The 19,467-nt window shown below is 37.3% G+C and overlaps 1 long non-coding RNA gene across 1 annotated transcript; it reads left to right on the top strand.

Annotated features, from left to right (window-relative positions):
- The first annotated feature begins 6,632 nt into the window (after positions 1-6,632).
- On the top strand, positions 6,633-14,560 carry LOC127528424 (uncharacterized). Its single transcript, XR_007935321.1, has 3 exons — positions 6,633-7,312; positions 11,740-11,820; positions 14,243-14,560. It is a non-coding gene; the product is annotated as an uncharacterized LOC127528424 (long non-coding RNA).
- The last annotated feature ends 4,907 nt before the right edge of the window (positions 14,561-19,467 follow it).

The following is a 19,467-nucleotide window of genomic DNA, read 5'->3' as shown; positions in this document are numbered from 1 at the left end:
TAGCTAATCTTGGAGTGATTTTTATTATGTTATATTTAAAAACATACAGCAATAAGTGCATTCAACAAAAAGCTACATTTGATAAAATTTTTTAAAACTTAAAAGTTAATTACCTAGGTCCATCTCCAAAATGTCATTCTGAAAATTACTTCTCAAATCATATCTCAGTTTAAATGAAATGTTCCTAATTATAAAGGAGAGAATCAGGATCACTTTAATGTACAGTACAACAGTGTAACTTTGGTAGTTTTGAAGCTGTTTATAACAGAATACAATATCACATATAAATAACAACGCAGGTTAAACAACACACATTATATGTAGTTGCAGAATAGTGCAATTATAAATGAGATATGCAAATGAAAGTGTATGTGTATGGTGTGTGCGCACAAGCAAACACATACATGTACATACACGTGCACACACTCACACTCCTTTATATATGAAAGAACAGACAGATAAGCACGGACAGGCTGTACCAAAGGTTTGTGAGGTTTTTTCTCTGGCAAAGAAACTGTTTAGATGTGCATTAGTTTTAGTTATAATTGACTTAAAGCATTTACCAGTGGGGAGTTTTAAAACAAGTGATGGCCTCAGGAGGTAAGTCAGTGATGATCCTTTTGACAGGCAAACAAAATGGAAGAGCATAGCCAACCACTTTCACAGGAGACCTCACAACATGCTGTAATTTATTTTTGGGGTGGACCGTTGCTGAAGCAAACCAGACAACAATGAAGAATGTGATCACACTTTCAAGTATGGCTTCGTAGAATTGGACTAGGATGGACTTGGAAATATTTAATTGCTTTAGTTAGCGTAATGAACCTTCTTACTGATGGAAGTGGTGTTACTATCCCAGCCGAGAGTGTTTGTGATAGTTGTGTCCAAAAATTTCAGGATTCTGCCATATTGACTCTAGAATTATTACTTGAGGAATAGGCTGTAATTGCTGACTGCAAAAGTCAGTTACCATTTCCACTCTTTTGGAGGTATTGAGCATTGTAGCATTTGAGCGGTTAGTATTTCAAGCACTTTGAGCTACTTTTTTTGTATGAAAATGTGCTATATAAATAAATGTTGTTGTTGTTGTTGTTATTTCAACCTCACAGTTTCGGCACTCTGGGTTCAAACCCCAACCCAGTCGCTGTCTGTGTGGACTGGAGTTTGCATAAGTACCCCCGACCCCAGCATTCTAGGTGTCATCACACAAACCAAAGATTAGGTTAACTAGCAACTGTAAATTGTGAATAAGTTTGGGTAGGTGTGTGAGTATGCCCTACAGTAACCCCAGGGTTGGTGCTTGGGTGGTTTCAAGTTCCCTGCAGCCTACACTTGAATTCATCTGTTTTAATAAATGGACATATTGGATAATTTACAAAGTAAAGAATATTATTATGTGTTATTATTGGTGTTTCCAAGTGCTGACCCTATAGATTCTTACACTTTTCACTGCACTTTTAGGGTCGCTATCCTTAGAAGGATTGCTGTCTGTACTCACACTAGAATGGTGGTCTTGTGCCTTCCACAGACATGGCCTTTTTATAACCTCTCCTGCACTCGTAGCTGAAGCTGCTCATTTGAATAACGGAATGCCAGCTTATACTGATGCTAACTCAACACTGATGTCATCCCTGGCTGAGTGCCATTACACAGCCCTCCCTTCAAGTGGCCAGCTGTTCCTGCAACAGCGTAAAACACTATAAAATGGTGAGGTGGCCTTCCCTTCTGCTGTGGTCTGCAGCTGCTGTGTTGTAAGATGGCATAGCCTGGATACTGAGCACTGTATTGTCAGGTTGTGCAGCAGGGTTACTTATTGCTGTACTGTAATGTGGTGCAACAAGGGTTTTTAACACTGCACTTTCTGAGAGGGTATCTAAAATACGTGGTCAGCAGAACCTCCATGAGTGGAGCTGCAGAGGATGAGGTTTCCCCATCAACAATTCAAAAAAAACCCAGCAAATCCATTTTTGGGACTCCATGCCACTCTGCATTATATTAAGTTGAGCTGTAGATCTTTTACTTGTCCCACTGCTGACACCAATGTAGAGCTCTGCAGCGCCTGCCGATGCTGACTCAATGGACTGTTTACCTGATTGCTCATTTAGGTGGCTTGCTGTCTTGGAAGCACTGCTCACATTGGACACACTAGTCAGTGATTGTGTGACTGTGACAGGCACATCCTTTTTATAGGCTGCCAAGCGGAAAGCACTGAAACTGCTCAACTTAAGAATGAAATGCCAACTCATACTGCTGCTGACTCAACACTGATGTCAAGAGTTAACACCATTACATTATTAAGTTGCTGAAATGTTTAGATAAAAAATATTTACTGACATGGATGTTTGAATTTTTGTTTGTATTTTCAGCTGAAAATAAGAGGAATGCTAACATTCAAAATGAAGAAATTCAGGTAGTCCTTTTATTCATTGGCATTTCAACTTTAAAGTTTCATGTTTGTTCTCTTGTTTATTTCATTTTATTATTTAATATGTCAGAATTTTAAAATTAGGCAAAGTTTGCAGTATCTATGTTTAGAGACTTGTTCAAATGCCAGTCTAGTTACAGGACATATATGGGCTGTGACCCTGGTGTGATGGAGGTGCTTGTGTGTTTTAAGTATTTCCATAACTACAGAATGTTGTGAGGAGTCATGTGCTCTTAATATGGTTACATTCTGAATTTTGAATTACTTTAAAGAGTATGGGCTGCCCAAAAATCAAAAGTAAGACTTCCATGATCATTCTAAATAAATGTAATCCAAAATTACTCTGCATGTTTTCCTTCTTTTTGGAACTTTCTGTTCTTTCCAGACTAGATTGTTCTGTTTGGGCACAGACACAGTAAACTTAGCCCTAGCTTTAAGTTGTAAATCTCCTGACTCTCTTCCATAACTTTCCATAACTTATGTAAATCCTCTTTCTATAACCTTATTATTCTTGAGTATCTGCTGCAAGAATCAATGGTGTTCTGGGATCAGGTATTTGTAAGTGAATAACATACACACAACTTGTTCAGACTTACCTGGATGGGAGCTTTACTTAATGACCACTTAGTTTTCTCATTGTGTGTCTGTGCCTTCTCTCCTCCATAACTAATTTGTTCTATTTGGGGTTGTTGGGTGGAGAGTAGAAGGGGACAGGGTGGGTGCCATGGTGTTACCTGTAGTTGGAATAAGTTCTTTTGTAATTGTGGCATTTTAAGTAACCGAAAACTATATAGATATGATATTAAAATCCGATACCTCTCCCATAGTGATATGGCGGTAAGAAATCACATAAGAGAAAATAACTTAGCTTTCTCTAATGACGATTTATGTGGCATAACAGACGGGAAGCCTATAGCAAGACAATACCAAGGTGGGATCTTGATCTACAAGGGGGCTCCACCCCCTGCTCGCTTTGCTCGCCTACCCCCGGTGTTGGGTAACCTGAAATACATTGATAAATGTATGAGATATGTTTGTAGCTCCGTTAGTCAAGCTGTTTGGTTTTTGAGCCGAGACAGTTTTGCTTCCGCGGTTTCAGATGCGCGTTGTAGGCGCCAACGTCTATTGTTTTTGTCCATGCGGGCTCGTGTTTGTAGCTCTGCCGTGATCATGACTCCATTAGTTCTCCGTTGTTTACCGTTAGTAATATGAATAATTGCACTTACTGTTAATACGGAGCGGTTTCTGTGGTTGTACTGTTAATAATGCATCACTGTAATGTGATTCACTTATGCTGTATAGTTTGGACGTGTGAGGATGACGTACGTTTAAAACAGAGCGTTCGTTTATTCTTATTATGCGTTGTAGGCGCCTTCGGCTTTCGTACTAACTCGCGCCTTCCGTACTATTATGCTGTGTTTGGTGGACCTTTGTGGACTCCGTACTTTTTCCCGTTTCACTCTGGGGCCGGGGGCTGAATCCTCTTTTTTGTGTGGCTGTGTCGTTACCTATGGGCGCGTTGCCTCATTTCTTATTTACATTAGTTGAGCTCCTTTGTTTTTGAGCCGTGACACGTTGTAGGCGCTTATTTACGTTAGTTGAGCTAATATTATACCTCCATTGCCGTGTGAGTGTTTCATGTGGTAGTCGTTGTAGGCGCATGCGCCCTCCGTACTATCTCGGGTTTGACTATGCTGTGTTTTGTGGACGTTTGGGGACGCCGTACTCTCTTAGGTTTGATTGTGGGGCGGGATGCCGAAGCCTGTTGTGTTTGTTTTGTCTGTGAGTACTCATATTATTGTATTACTGTAATGTGATTCACATATGCTGTGGAGTCCGTATCTCTGGGGCTTCTGTACCATCTCGGGGGTCTGCCTGCGGTGTGTTAGACGCGCGTTGTAGGCGTCCGCACCTTCCGTTCTATGTCGGGTTTGACTATGCTGTGTAGTGTGGACGGTTAGGGTTCCGTATTGTCTGTGCTCGTTGCTTTATTTCGTATTTCCGTTAGTTGACCTGTCGGCGCCTGCGCACTATGTCTCCTGTGTCCATGGGCATGCCATGTACCTGCGTCCATATCCGGTTTATTCTCGGTTAGTAATATGGATAGAGTCTGCCATTTTTCATCGCTGCGCTGGAAGGCTTTTCAGGATGAATGACGATATCACCCATCCATCCGTCTGCTTCAAAGTGTTTGGCTGTGTGGACGAAAAAGGCACACTGAAAGCAGGCAGATAATATTTCTCAATTCTCTTTTTTATTCATTCGGAGTCACAGTAAGTAGAGATTCAAAAGAGCATAACTTATTGCCGCAAAGCTCAATTGAACACCGAGAAAAAATTAGGAGGGGTTTTTATAATTCAGCATTTCATGATTAATAAGACAGAAAGAACATTCTTATCAAAACAGTAAAGTTAAACAATATGTCTGTTGAGCTAAGCATTATCTGTGTTCTCAAAGCTAAGCACAGGAGAGACGCCTTTGTATAAACTACATGTACTTTCTGCAGCCTTGTGACCTTGTCCCTGAAACATTCACTCTGAGAAAGGGAAAACAAGAAACAGCTTAGATTTTATTCATGTGGACACTATTTCTCCTGAACCCTGGAATAACATATTTTTGTTAGTTCATAAGCCAAAGCGTCTCTCACTGGCAAGTCAGAGAAATAGTTATTATAAAAATTCTAATTTACTAAACACACAAAATACATGGTGCTGAGGAGAACATTCTTCTTCTACAGCTGCTGTTCAAGTCTTTTTATACTGTCTTCTCCATGTGCAGACCCTTACTTAGGTTCCAAACAAGGGAAGGAGAGGATTCCATTTCATCTCTAACATACAGAAATAGTACAATGCTTATTTTCGTAGTTGTACCTTCTCCTTTCAAATGCTTGCCTAGTAGTTCTAAATGCTGTGAGCCCCTGTGTGATAACTTTGGCCTGGCCTGTACATGTGAGTGGATGTCTAAAATAATTTTTGTACAGAGCACAGTGACATTAAACTTATATTCTTATTACACATGGGATAGGTGTTTTATTTTGTTTTGATATTTTCATGGTTATACTTTATTAAATGTATAAAGTAGTATTTTTTTCTCTACTTAACAGAAATTTGATAACAAAAATAAATATATTAAAAATATACAGGGACTCACTCCAAAGGTATGACTTTTAAAGCTGAAGAAGTCCTGATGTCTGGATAACCTTTCAATTTTCCATTAAGCTACCATCTCACCACCTACAAAGAGAATCAAAGCCATGGATGGCTGTGATGTTTCCAGGCATGCTAGACCATGCCAATGTAAATGGGCTCTTAAGACAAAGAACATACATGAACTAATGAACTAATTAACTGTCATATTTATATTGCTGTTCTGCAGAAGTCAGAGAAGATTTTTAATTAAAGGGGTCAGGAGATGAATAAAGGTCAAAACTTTGTGTGAGGGTCGATACTAGAGAGAGAGATACAAAAAAGATCTTTCAAACTAACTAGAAAAGGCTAAATAAAAGTCAGAACCTATTAGTAAGAAGTTGATTGAAAAAAAAAGTTAATGGAAACACCACACGTTAAATCAATTCAAACTCAAATGAGAAAAAAGCACCTTTGGGGACCCTTTAACCTCTCACACCAATGATGTCAAATGCCATGAACTCCTGAGGAATACCGAGAAATCCCCAAGGCAAATGCTAAAGTGAATTTCACAAAATCCCGTTGCTCGCAAGAATCCAATATGATATCATGGGAAGATAGTCTTTGAGGAATCAAGATAGCAAGAAGCAAGTGGCAAAATTGAATTCCTTCAGGTCAAAAACCCCAGATTAGAACCACAGAAGACCAGAAAACACAATAAAATGCAGCAAGAATTTACAGAATACACTAATCATAACAATCATCACATCTAATGATGTAATTGAAGTGTTGGTTGCGGTCACATGATGCATCCTGTTGTGTCATGTAAATAATGGCAAGAATATAAAAAAATAAACATTCTTGAAGAAACTCGAAACAACAAAACAACCCACTAAACACTGTCAACACAATAGTAAAAACATAATAGAACTAAGAATATTTGTAATGCCCCATGACCCTGTGTTCAGATTCAGCAGGTTGGAAAATGGATGGATGGATATTTGTAATGATTTTTTTTTTTTTTGCTTAATTTTTTTAATGTAATCTTGCCTTTATTATATAGTTTTATCATCATTTTGGATATTTGATCTGACATTTTTGTTTCTGGATTTCCTGGGTCTTTATGATGCTGCATGGTTGGTAGGAAGGTGCCATGTGACCCATGACATCATGGCTGTAGTGACTCCAAGGGGACAGTAGTGTCATTGAATGATAATAGACCAGGAAATAAGATGTGGTCAAGAAATGATCCAACTTCAAATGTCAGTCCGATCTGTTATCAAAGTTTAGATTGCTAACTAAACAGTCAACATTTCTACTAACAGAATCAATTAAGTTTTTCACAAAATAGAGAATGGTCTGCAATCTCAGATGATCCAGAAATGCATGCACTGACCTTTATATGGTTGTTCCAGTGACGTCACCTGAGTTGCAGTTTCGGGATCATTCTGGATAATATTGTCATTTTGTTTATCTCTTAAACTTTGCTGAACTTTGCTTAGTTCAACATGGGATACAGGGCACTTTATTTGGACATGAAACCCTGTGAGAAAACATCATGTTACATTTATAATTTACTGCTGCAATTATGTATGTGAAGTTCAGTGCTTATAATTGATTCTGCAGTTAGATATCATCTTGCTTCTGTCTGATTAATTTCTTATTTTCCTTTCTCTCTTAGTTGAAACAGGAAATCTATGAGAATTTCATAAATGTCTCAGTGCCCGATCAACAGAAGAAAAGTTCAGATAAAGATGATAATGTATAATTTTACATTCGCAATTTTGGATATTTTTAAGATGATTTTTGATTACTAATGTGTTTTAGTATTAATTAAGTAACTTTCAATAATTAATATTCTTACACCACCTGGCAACATCAAGAACTATACTAATGTGTATTTTTACTCTACTGTAACTGTAACCATGTATGCATACGGGCCTTTCTTATTTTGATATTAATGTTCATCTTATTGCTTTAGTGGGCCAATGAAAGAGCATAGGAGACTCACAGATTTTTATTGATATGTAATACAATTTTAGACTCACTGGACATTAAAGAGTTTCATACCCAGCACATCAACAATTTGAATCAAAGCAAAAGTAAACTGTCCATCTAGACCCTGCCTCCATAAATGGAATTTTTCCAAAAGCATATCTCTATTATTTTATTTTACCTTTTATTGATATGTTTAAAGTTTATTTTGATTGGCTACCTTAACCTTTGCCGGTGGATGTTTGAAACGAATTATAAGTTAGAATTCTTCTCCCCAGAACAAAAGAGAGCATGTGCAGTATCATTAGCCTTTTTAATGGATAATGTTCTCAAGATCTTGAAAGAATGACATGTAAACTTTTCTCCTACTGAATTTGCCAACACATTACAAAATCTTATAACAACAAGGATGGCAACTGATACATACACAAATTTAAGCCTACCATCATGAGTTTCTACTAGCAATATGATTATGTTGGATGACTGGTCGCATGTCTGCTTTGTGCTGCATTGTTTCAAACTGCAACAGCTAAAGTAAATACAATTTCAATACTGAGACCTGATCCTATTATTTTTGGGCAGCCCCAACCCTCTGCTCACTGACACCACTAGTGAACTAAGCTGCAACAACTTTACGTTTACTGTTAGATAGATAGATGTTAGTGAAGTTTGCTTACATGCTGATTGTATGCCATGAGAAGCCATCGATACAACCATTTACTCTGATTTCAAAGGTGTGAGTTTATCATAGCTGTCCATGAGCCAAATGTAATTTGGTTCCCTTTTTCAGATTCTCTCTTCTCAGAATGCCTCTAATGACCCCTGCAATACACCAAATGTTAAGCTACAGTATATGTTTATGTTTGGGAAAAAACATTTCATTTTCTCAAAATCTCTAGAACATTACTCTGTTATCCCAAGAAAACAATAAAAAAGTTAATAATATTGCACTTCCTCTCTCAACTTTTGTGCTTCTCCACACATTCAGAAGCATCACTAGATGCTCATTTAATGCTTTTTTCAATTGATTACTTTTTTATTGATTTATTTTTTTTATTTCACAAGTAATGCATTGAGTCACACATCGAGTGGTCATTTTATTTATAGATAGATAGACAGATAGATAGATAGATAGATAGATAGATAGATAGATAGATAGATAGATAGATAGATAGATAGATAGATAGATAGATAGATAGATAGATAGATAGATAGATAGATACTTTATTAATCCCAATGGGAAATTCACAAAAAAAAAAGTGTGTCCAGGGAACGAATCCACATAAAATAAAGTAGTAGGAGTGATCAATAAATAAAAATAGAAAAATAAAAGTAGAAAAGGCTGCCACTCACGGCGGCGCCAGATGTTTAATGTTTAATTTATGAAGCAAGTTTGATGGACTGAATGCTCACCTGTCATTTATCAAACTTCTCACATTTTTAAGTTTTGCATCTTTATGCAATTCGTTTACTAGATTCTGACTCGTGTGAGAATACCATAAAGAAGGCATTCAGCTGGATTTAATTTATTCCTTAATCATGCAACTGCTCTTTAGATAGTCTCCGAGCATTTATATAGATTTAAAATATAGACATGTATATAAGACAGTAGCAGATCTGAAAATTACAAAATCAGGTAACATTAGAATAGAACTAAGCCAGCACAATAAAACAGATAGTTACAGATTCATAAAAAGATCAACATGCTTTACCGAATCTGTTCAGAAAAGTGGAACTGAGGAAAATTTACTAAAATTTTCATATATACAGTAATCCCTCGCTATATTGCGCTTCGCCTTTCGCGGCTTCACTCCATCGCGGATTTTATATGTAAGCATATTTAAATATATATCGCGGATTTTTTGCTGGTTTGCGGATTTCTGCGGACAATGGGTCTTTTAATTTCTGGTACATGCTTCCTCAGTTGGTTTGCCCAGTTGATTTCATACAAGGGACGCTATTGGCAGATGGCTGAGAAGCTACCCGGCTTACTTTTCTGTCTCTCTTGCGCTGACTTTCTCTGATCCTAACGTAGGGGGTGTGAGCAGGGGGGCTGTTTGCACACCTAGACGATACGGACGCTCGTCTAAAAATGCTGAAAGATTATCTTCACGTTGCTATCTTTTGTGCAGCTGCTTCCTGAAGCGACATGCTGCACGGTGCTTCGCATACTTAAATGCTCGAAGGACACGTATTGATTTTTGATTGAAAAACAAACTCTGTCTCTCTCTCTCTCTTCCTGCTCCTGACGGAGGGGGTGTGAGCTGCTGCCTTCAACAGCTTTGTGCCGCGGTGCTTCGCATACTTAAAAGCAAACAGCCCTATTGATTTGTTTGCTTTCCTCTGTCTTTCTGACAGACTCTGCTCCTGATGCGCACTCCTTTGAAGAGGAAGATATGTTTGCATTCTTTTAACTGTGAGACGGAACTGTCATCTCTGTCTTGTCATGGAGCACAGTTTAAACTTTTGAAAAAGAGACAAATGTTTGTTTGCAGTGTTTGAATAACGTTCCTGTCTCTCTACAACCTCCTGTGTTTCTGCGCAAATCTGTGACCCAAGCATGACAATATAAAAATAACCATATAAACATATGGTTTCTACTTCGAGGATTTTCTTATTTTGCGGGTGGCTCTGGAACACAACCCCCGCGATGGAGGAGGGATTACTGTATATGTATGTGTACTTTTCTACTTTTATTTTTCTATTTTTATTTATCGATCACTCCTACTACTTTATTTTATGTGGATTCTCTAAATAAATCTCTAAATAAATAAAATGACTACTCGATGTGTGACTCAATGCATTACTTGTGAAATAAAAAAAAATAAATCAATAAAAAAGTAATCAATTGAAAAAAGCATTAAATGGGCATCTAGTGATGCTTCTGAATTGTGGAGAAGCACAAAAGTTGAGAGAGGAAGTGCAATATTATTAACTTTTTTTGTATAAGAAATCGAGCAAACACATTAATTAGGGAAAAATAGTCAGGTTTTGGCTTGTTTCCTTTTTACTTTAAATTTGTTTTAGCCCCCAGTTCTGATCCTGAAGGTCTGCAGGCTTTTCTTCCTACCACTTTCTTTCACTTGCTTATAATTAACTTCTTGTCCCTTCATTTTAATTGCCATATTTTTAAGAGTCAATCCTCTTAATTATTTTGTTTTTTTCCTTAAAACAGACCCAAACAGAAATGAGATGTGAATTGTGTCAGCAGTTGACCAGCTAAGTCAGAACTTCAAACCCCAACCAATTTCACTCCCACCTATTTCTTTATTAGAAGTCAATTCTTGTTGTTAATTAAACATGTTATTTAATTCCACAGTGTGCTGGTAACTCACATTCTGTCACAGCAGACATTCCCAAAGCAGTTGATTTTCTTATTCCTAAGAGGTGCACTGAAACATTTCACCTTCACTTTTCTTTATTTTAAGATATTATATGATGGGCACAAGCTAGCTGGTCAAGTGGTGGCCTGATTTGTAACTCATTTTTGTTTGACTGCTAATTAAGGGGGAAGCACAGTGGCGCAGCGGATAGCACTGCTGCCTCGCAGTTAGGAGACCCAGGTTCGTTTCCCGGGTCCTCACTGTGTGGAGTTTGCATGTTCTCCCCGTGTCTGCGTGGGTTTCCTCCCACAGTCCAAAGACATGCAGGTTATCTGCATTGGTGATTCTAAATTGTCCCTAGTGTGTGTGCTCCCTGCGGTGGGCTGTTTATATTGCGGGTTGAATAATTAAGGAAAAAAGAAACAATTAAGGAGCCTAAGTCTTAAATAGCAAGTCAATCAAAATTAAGGCAAAAGAAGTAAATTAGCAGCAAAAAATGGTCACTAATTAATAAAATTATTAGAATGAAAGCCTTCAGCCACTGTGGCCCTTCAGGATCAGAGTTGGACACCCCTGTCCTAGAATTTTGTTGAACTATTTAACGACTTGTTTATCAACCTTTGCTTTTATCATTCATTATCCTTCTGAAAAGACCTTTAAAAAAATTCTAAATCAATTTCTACCAGTTTCCATTTCATACTATCAATTACGACACACCCTGTCAGTGGAGATGCATGCCTAAAGTTCTGCCTGTAATGATAATTAAGAAATAGTGTTGATTATATGTTATAATTTATTCTGTAGTCAAATGTTGTTGTTGGTTTTTTTTTTGCTTGTAACTGATTGATTTCTTATTTTATTACTCTATTAGTTGACTCAAGAAGACAAAAACATTGTAACCTATGCCACAGTGTCCTTTAAGCAGAAGAAAATGCCAAAACAAGACGATAAAGTATTATTTTATTTTCATAATTTCATTATATCTATAAGACTGTTTATATTGTTAAGCTGTTTTAATAATGAAATGCCAGAAAAGAGGATACTGTATTATTTTGCATTCAAAATGTTGGAATATTTTTAAGATAAGTTTTGATTATAAAAGTGTTTTTAATGATCAAACATTTCCCCATTAATTGATTCTTTTACACCAGCTGGCAACATCCAAGAATTATCCAAATGTGTATTTTTACTTTATGCATTGTTAATTGCATATGCTCGCAGGTTTATCTTCCTATGATATTACTATCAGACTTATAAATGAAGGGACATAGAAGCCCCACAGCATTTTATTGATTTGTAGTATCATTTAACAAGCTTACACTGCACACATCAACGTGCAAAGGTAAACTGCCCTCTAAGTACCATAGTTGGTATTTTTTAAACACATCTTATTTTACTGTTTATTCATGTGTTTGAGGTCTATCTTTATTTTCTGCTTCAACTGTGTCAGGTTTGTGCACTTTCAATGTCACTAAATCCTGCTTAATGCTATTGTTTACCCTTTTTGATTATTTTAAAACATATGTTTCAAATTCTGCAAGCAATGATTTGAATCACACACCCAGTCACCATTGTATTTGGTTATTTATAAAGCAAGGGTACAAGAGTGATTGAGAAAGACCATCGAGCACTAGCAGGAGAATAGTAAAATCCTTCAGGTTACCAGAAGTCATCTAAGTCTTATAAGTCCTGTAACAAGTGGGACCCAGCTGCCCAAAACAAAGTGCAGACAGCCCATAAACTGCTATGGCCGTTAAAAGCTTATCAGCATTCAAGTGTGCAATGCAAGTAAAGTGATGCTCACTTCACCAGTGGCTCCAGGTGTGGTGATAGATAGATAGATAGATAGATAGATAGATAGATAGATAGATAGATAGATAGATAGATAGATAGATAGATAGATAGATAGATAGATAGATAGATAGATAGATAGATAGATAGATAGATAGATAGATAGATAGATAGATAGATAGATAGATAGATAGATAGATAGATAGATAGATAGATAGATAGATACTTTATTAATCCCAAGGGGAAATTCACATACTCCAGCAGCGGCATACTTATAAAAAACAATATTAAATTAAAGAGCGAAAACAATGCAGGTAAAACAGGCAATAACTTTGTATAATGTTAACGTTTACCCCCCCCCCCCTCCCCCCGGGTGGAATTGAAGAGTTGCATAGTGTGGGGGAGGAACAATCTCCTCAGTCTGTCAGTGGAGCAGGACAGTGACCGCAGTCTGTCGCTGAAGCTGCTCCTCTGCCTGGAGATGATACTGTTCAGTGGATGCAGTGGATTCTCCAGGATTGACAGGAGCCTGCTCAGCGCCCATCACTCTGCCATGGATGTCAAACTGTCCAGCTCCGTGCCTACAATAGAGCCTGCCTTCCTCACCAGTTTGTCCAGGCGTGAGGCATCCCTCTTCTTTATGCTGCCTTCCCAGCACACCACCGTGTAGGAGAGTGCTCTCGCCACAACCGTCTGATAGAACATCTGCAGCATCTTATTGCAGATGTTGAAGGACGCCAGCCTTGTAAGGAAGTACAGTCGGCTCTGTCCTCTCTTGCACAGAGCATCAGTATTGGCAGTCCAGTCCAATTTATCATCCAGCTGCATTCCCAGATATTTATAGATCTGCACCCTCCGTACACAGTCACCTCTGATAATCACAGGGTCCAGGAGGGGCATGGGTCTCCTAAAATCCACCACCAGGTCTTTGGTTTTGCTGGTGTTCAGGTGTAGGTGGTTTGAGTCGCACCATTTAACAAAGTCCTTGATTAGGTCCCTATACTCCTCCTCTTGCCCACACCTGATGCAGCCCACGATAGCAGAGTCGTCAGCGAACTTTTGCACGTGGCAGGACTCCGAGTTGTATATAGGCTGAACAGGACCGGAGAAAGTACAGTCCCCTGCGGCACTCCTGTGTTGCTTCTGGAGGTAATCTTATGATTGCTGCTATTTCTCATAGCCATTTGCATCTAGAGTTTCAATGTTGAATAAGTAAAGCAAGAGCAGAGAAATTAGAGATAAGAAAACAGGAAAGCCATCCCAACAAATAATAAGAGGCAAACACCTAAGAGACATGCAAGTCCCCAGTGCTAAGACTCTGATAATCTGACTTGATGGTTTAACCTCTTTGGATTGTTTTTAATTGGTTTTGAAGTGAACTTTTTTCTTATATACAGTATGCACACTGTATTCTCAATCTACTTGCAGTAGTATGTGTATATACATATCTGTATACAGATTGCTTAAATCCTGAATGCGTTACTGTTTATTTTTTACATTGCAAGTGTCATTGACATTTAAATAAAATTATGTATGAAGTATGACATCAAATTCTTCAAAATCTGTTCCCTTTTGTCTTTCAGCCTCAATGGGAATTTCATGACAGTGCTATATATTCTACATTGGCATATCCCGAAAATAGAAGCCAAGAGGAATCTCTCACACCTTTTCCTGCAAGCGCAAATTCTGATCTCTACTGATTATAGCAATTTCTCAAAAAATTACAACTGAAATTTTTTGTACTGTACATTTCGTAGACAATCTAAAATGCAACTTTTACTTGTGCCGTATTATTGTGTCCTAATGCAGTGTTTATCAAACGTTTGTCATCACAATCCATTTTTTTAATTGTAAGTGTCTTTGTGACGCACTTTTTCCCATGCAAGTGTCTTTGTGACCCACCAAGGGAAGGCGGGGGGTGGGTCGTTGGTTTGTCTCCCTTGGTGAATCAAGCTTGATCATCATTGTGGTGGAGGGGGAATCGAATGCAATCATAAGGGCTGTGACCCACTCACAATCCACTACCATTATAAGCAATAGTAACTACCAACCCACGAGCAGCAACCTGTGACAAACCTGTGACTGTAAAAGACTGTTCCAATGAAAGCACTGGGCATACCCAATTACTTATAGAACTAAGTGGGACTAAGATTGTTATTCAGTATGTTTTTAAGTGAAGGATATCATTAAATTTTCAGTTTCGAGAATGCCTTGCAGAACTGCTTCTATAAAGAAAACATCAGAATTGTAAGAGAATTAGTAAAATGCATCAGTACAGCAATTACGTACGTAACGGAGACTTACCGTATATACTCGAGTATAAGCCGACCCAAATATAAGCCGAGGTACCTAATTTTACCTAGAAAAACTGGAAAAACTTATTGACTTGAGTATAAGCTAGGGTGGGAAATGCAGCAGCTACTGGTAAGTTTCAATAATAAAAATAAATACCAATAAAATTACCGTACATTAATTGAGGCATCAGTAGGTTAAATGTTTTTGAGTATTTATTTCAAAGAAAAACAGTAAACTAGCTCTGTAAGTGAAGAAGAGGGGCAACAAAAACAATATGGTATCTCTCTCGCTCGCTCGCTCTCTCTTTCTCGCGCGTGCGTGTGAGTGTGTGTGCGTGTGCGTGTGTGTGTTTGTGTGTCTCTCTGTCTCTCTCTCTCTCGTGTGTGTGTGTCTGTGTCTCTCTCGTGCGCGCGCATGTGTGTGTATGTGTGTGTGTGTGTGTACTGTACATTCCAGCTTTCTGTCGGGTTGGCGGGGGCAGCAGGACCTGACTCGAATATAAGCCAAGGGTGACGTTTTTCAGCACATTTTGGGTGCTGAAAAACTCGCCGTATATTCGAGTATATACGGTATAATGTTCTGTTAGCCACCAAAATTAAGGGGGATAAACAAAAGTGAATTTTAAGTGATAATACAGTATATAGTCACACAGTCAACAAATCATTTAGTATTCAAATTTTTCTGAGAGTTAAATCTTAGAATTGATGTGTTTAATCAAGACTAAATGCTGTGAACCGAGGGGAAAGGGAGTACATGTAGTGAATTGAATCCCATAGCACAGTAAAAAATGTATTCACTCGGCCATACATTTTTGCACCCATTTTCAAAATCAATTAATGATTGTAGGGGTGTAGAGTCCAAGCTAGCAGTAGGGCACCAGATTGTCAAAGGATATTCTCACACGGAATCCAACAGTGGGCACATTTAGAGTTGTCATTTTCTCTGACAATAATATTGTTATGATTTAGGCCTAATAGTTACAGCTAAAAAGGGGAAAGAAAACTGGAAATGTCTGGTCCATTATAAACAAAACTATAATTATTTAATTTACTTAAAAATTCAACATAAACACAAACCAAATAATTTAAAAGATACAAAATTCAAAAAATCTCAAAATGCTAAAATTACAAAAACAAATGTCAAACACATACTAAATGGTCCGTGTACTTTTTGGTATTTGAAATTTCGTTACATAAAATATCTTTTAAAAACGAAAAAGAGACACTTATTTGATTTTCAACTTAAAAAGAAAAAATGAAAAACGCAAAACAATTACTTTTTTCCTTTTGTTCTTTCGCACATCAGAAAAGAAAATTGCAAGAAACGAGAACGAGAAAACGCCCTTTATTTATTTTGTCTGAACCGGACGTTTTTGTAGGTCAACAACCTGGTCAGGTAATGCGCCACTTGCAGCAAACACTGGTCACTGGTGTGTAGACTGGACCATCATCATGATGTTGGAACAGTACTCAGGGGTGATTTTAGAGATGGCAAAACAAGGCCTGTTATCGAAAATTATATCTGAGTGTCTGTCATATGAACACGGAGAAGTGAGAGGGTTTTCTGCGAGAAATGTTAGAAAGATTTGTACTGAGCAAATCTCGGGCTGTCGACTCTCTGACACACATTTGGAGATAGAGGTGACAAAAGCTATAAATGCTCTGTTTTGTTCTTTTTGAGCTATTACACTTTCATTATTTGAATCACAAATAAATCCAGAAAAGTATGTGTAATTTTAAGTTTATGACTGCTATTTGTTACCATAGAATTAAAAAATACCTTATTTTCCCTCATTTTATTCTTTAATCAAAAATCTAAATCTGAAAATTCCTTTTATTTTCGTTTTTCGCTTTTGCTTCTAAAATGAAATTTCAAATACCAAAAAGCACACGGACTGAACAGAGATGATTAAAAAAATGATTAAACCAACTCCCTAAAACCAAAAACAATAGCAAAGATTCAAAAGACATAATATCAAACAAAAATGATCAAAGGGGCTTAGAAAAGGAATGGATAAAGGGATTTGAGGGTACAAATCAACAAGCTAGTATATGTCACAGCAAAGAACTAAATGTCGGTGGTGGCTTAAGTAAGGCTCTTCATGCAAGACCTTAACACCCTAAATGTGAGGCTATTGAGAAAAGGACCTGGGTAAAATTACAAAAAAATACAAAAAATTAAAAACAGAATCATAACAAACATCTTTGGGTTGTGGGGGGAAAACAACAAAATGTTTATTAATTCTGAATGTATTTGTTTTCATTTAAACAAAAAGCATAATTTAATGTAAGCATCCACATTGTCAGTATAGTATTAACTGCTGAGAAAATGTATATGTAGAGGATAATATTCTGAAATGAAGAAATAAATTATTTAAGCTGTTTTAATTATATGTTTGAAAAGTTACATTGACTGCATTTTGATTGGACTGTGTTTTATACAGAACATACAGTACCTTGTAATGTGACCTTTACAATCTGTCCATGTTGTCTGTTGCAGATTTTAGTTTAGTTTTTTCATCACTTTATTTGTCACATGATCATGAGAGCTCTTATCCGCGGCTGGGCTTTTATATGATCATTGGTTTCAGCAGACATTGGTCAGGTTACAGGCATCAGTCCAGTCACCTCCATGTTAAATATGGCCACCTGCTGAAATCCAATATCCCTCGGTGGATAATTTCAAGAAAAAGATTCTTTGTGTTACAGTTAGGGTTATGCTCAATGTTCCACTAATTTCTGTTTTGCCCTCATTGTCTTCATTAGGCTTTCCTTCTTTCTTTCTTTCTTTCTTTCTTTCTTTCTTTCTTTCTTTCTTTCTTTCTTTGTCTCTTTTGTCTCTCAGACATCTCCTGGGTCATTTCCACTGCCAGTAGAAGGTCTATGAACTCTTTTTATATCATGCACATTGGGTATGGCTTGTCCCTCAAGGGAAATCCATTGATAAAGAGAAAATGGTCACAGCACTAGGACTTCTGGCTGGTGGCTCTGACAATTTCTGGTTGTCTGCAGTGATGGGGACACAGTGCTGTAAAAATGGCACTGTCCTTCAGATGAAACATAAAATTGAGGGTCTGACTCTCTGTGGCCATAAAAGATCGCTCATAAAGAGCAGAACATACAGTATCCTGGCTAAATTGCCCACCACAGCCTAGTCATACTGCCCCCTAATCATACCCTGTCTCTAACTGGCTGACTGTCTCTCACCCCTTCACAACCTAACAGCTAATGTGTGGTGAGCATACTGGTGCAATAATGGCTACCATAGCATCATCTAGACCGTGGGGTGCATGCCCCACTGGGGGGAAATTAGATTTTTTAGGGGGGCAATTTAAGAATTTAGGCACGTTAAATAATTTATAAAATGAAAAAACAGAAATTCACTGTTAAAAATTCTAGAAACATTTTTTTTATTTTTTACAGAGTCATTTACAGTACATATTTATATAAACATAGAAGGAATGGTGAAGAACCCTGTAATTTATGATTTTACACCTGCCTTGGGTTTTTCTACTTAGAAATCATTTTTACCATTAAAATAATATGAATTGTAACAATGATTATAAAATTTTGCAATATAACAAAAATATAAAATGATCAAAATATTACAGAAAAAGCTGTCATTAAAACTATTTTATATTTATGAATATCACCTCTCTTATTATATGTTTTCAAAACTGTATTTGGTGTATTTTCATATTGCTTCATATTATATTATTTTTTTAACAATTTCTTAGTGATTTCTTTGTCAGTACTTCAACTTTCCTTTCCCTCTTTTGTTTCCATGTTCTTTGGAAGCTTGTTTAGACCAAATGAATGACATTATGGGCTTCCTCCACGTGAGTAGTTCACTTTTTGAATAAGTAATAATAAGAATAAAGGGTTGGAAAATGGATGGATGGATGGATGGAAGAATAAGGTATATGTTACAGTGGGGGACATCATGATTTTAGAGAGGCCTAGGTGGGGCATGGCCAAAAAGAGGTTGGGAACCACTGGTCTTGATGGATGTGGCACCTTGGTGGTGGTTGAAGTGGCTCACCATTCACTTTGCTTAGAGTAGTGAATTAGAGTGCTTAGAGTAGTGAATAAAGCACTATACAGTATAAGTGAAAACAACTATTATTATTATTGTTACTGCCCTAAACAATGCAATTTGATTACTGAAGTGTCTTTAGCTTAATATTGAAACATTTTTCTTCCATTTTCTATTCGTGTTTTTAAAGTACTTTGTTAATTCAGTAAAATGAAGCCACGAAGATGTCACACTGAAAGAAGTTGGACTCCACGCCTTATCAGGTGCACAAAGGTACAGTCATGGGTTAAAAGGTAAAAATGTTATTTAAAGCAGGGAATTTACAACATGTGGTTAGAAAAATACTTATTACTGTACTACTCGTTTATCGACTACTTAGTAAATATGGGTTAAGGCTAAATAAAAACCTATTTACTGTGTAGCAACCGCACAATACGGATACGCGATTCCTACACTTCACCACCCGTACAGGGGGTGG

The sequence above is a fragment of the Erpetoichthys calabaricus genome, chromosome 6 (assembly GCF_900747795.2).
Source record: "Erpetoichthys calabaricus chromosome 6, fErpCal1.3, whole genome shotgun sequence".
In the NCBI taxonomy this organism is placed as follows: Eukaryota; Metazoa; Chordata; class Cladistia; order Polypteriformes; family Polypteridae; genus Erpetoichthys; species Erpetoichthys calabaricus.
The sequence above is the reverse complement of the archived record's forward strand: the minus strand, read 5'-3'. Positions and strand labels throughout refer to the sequence as shown.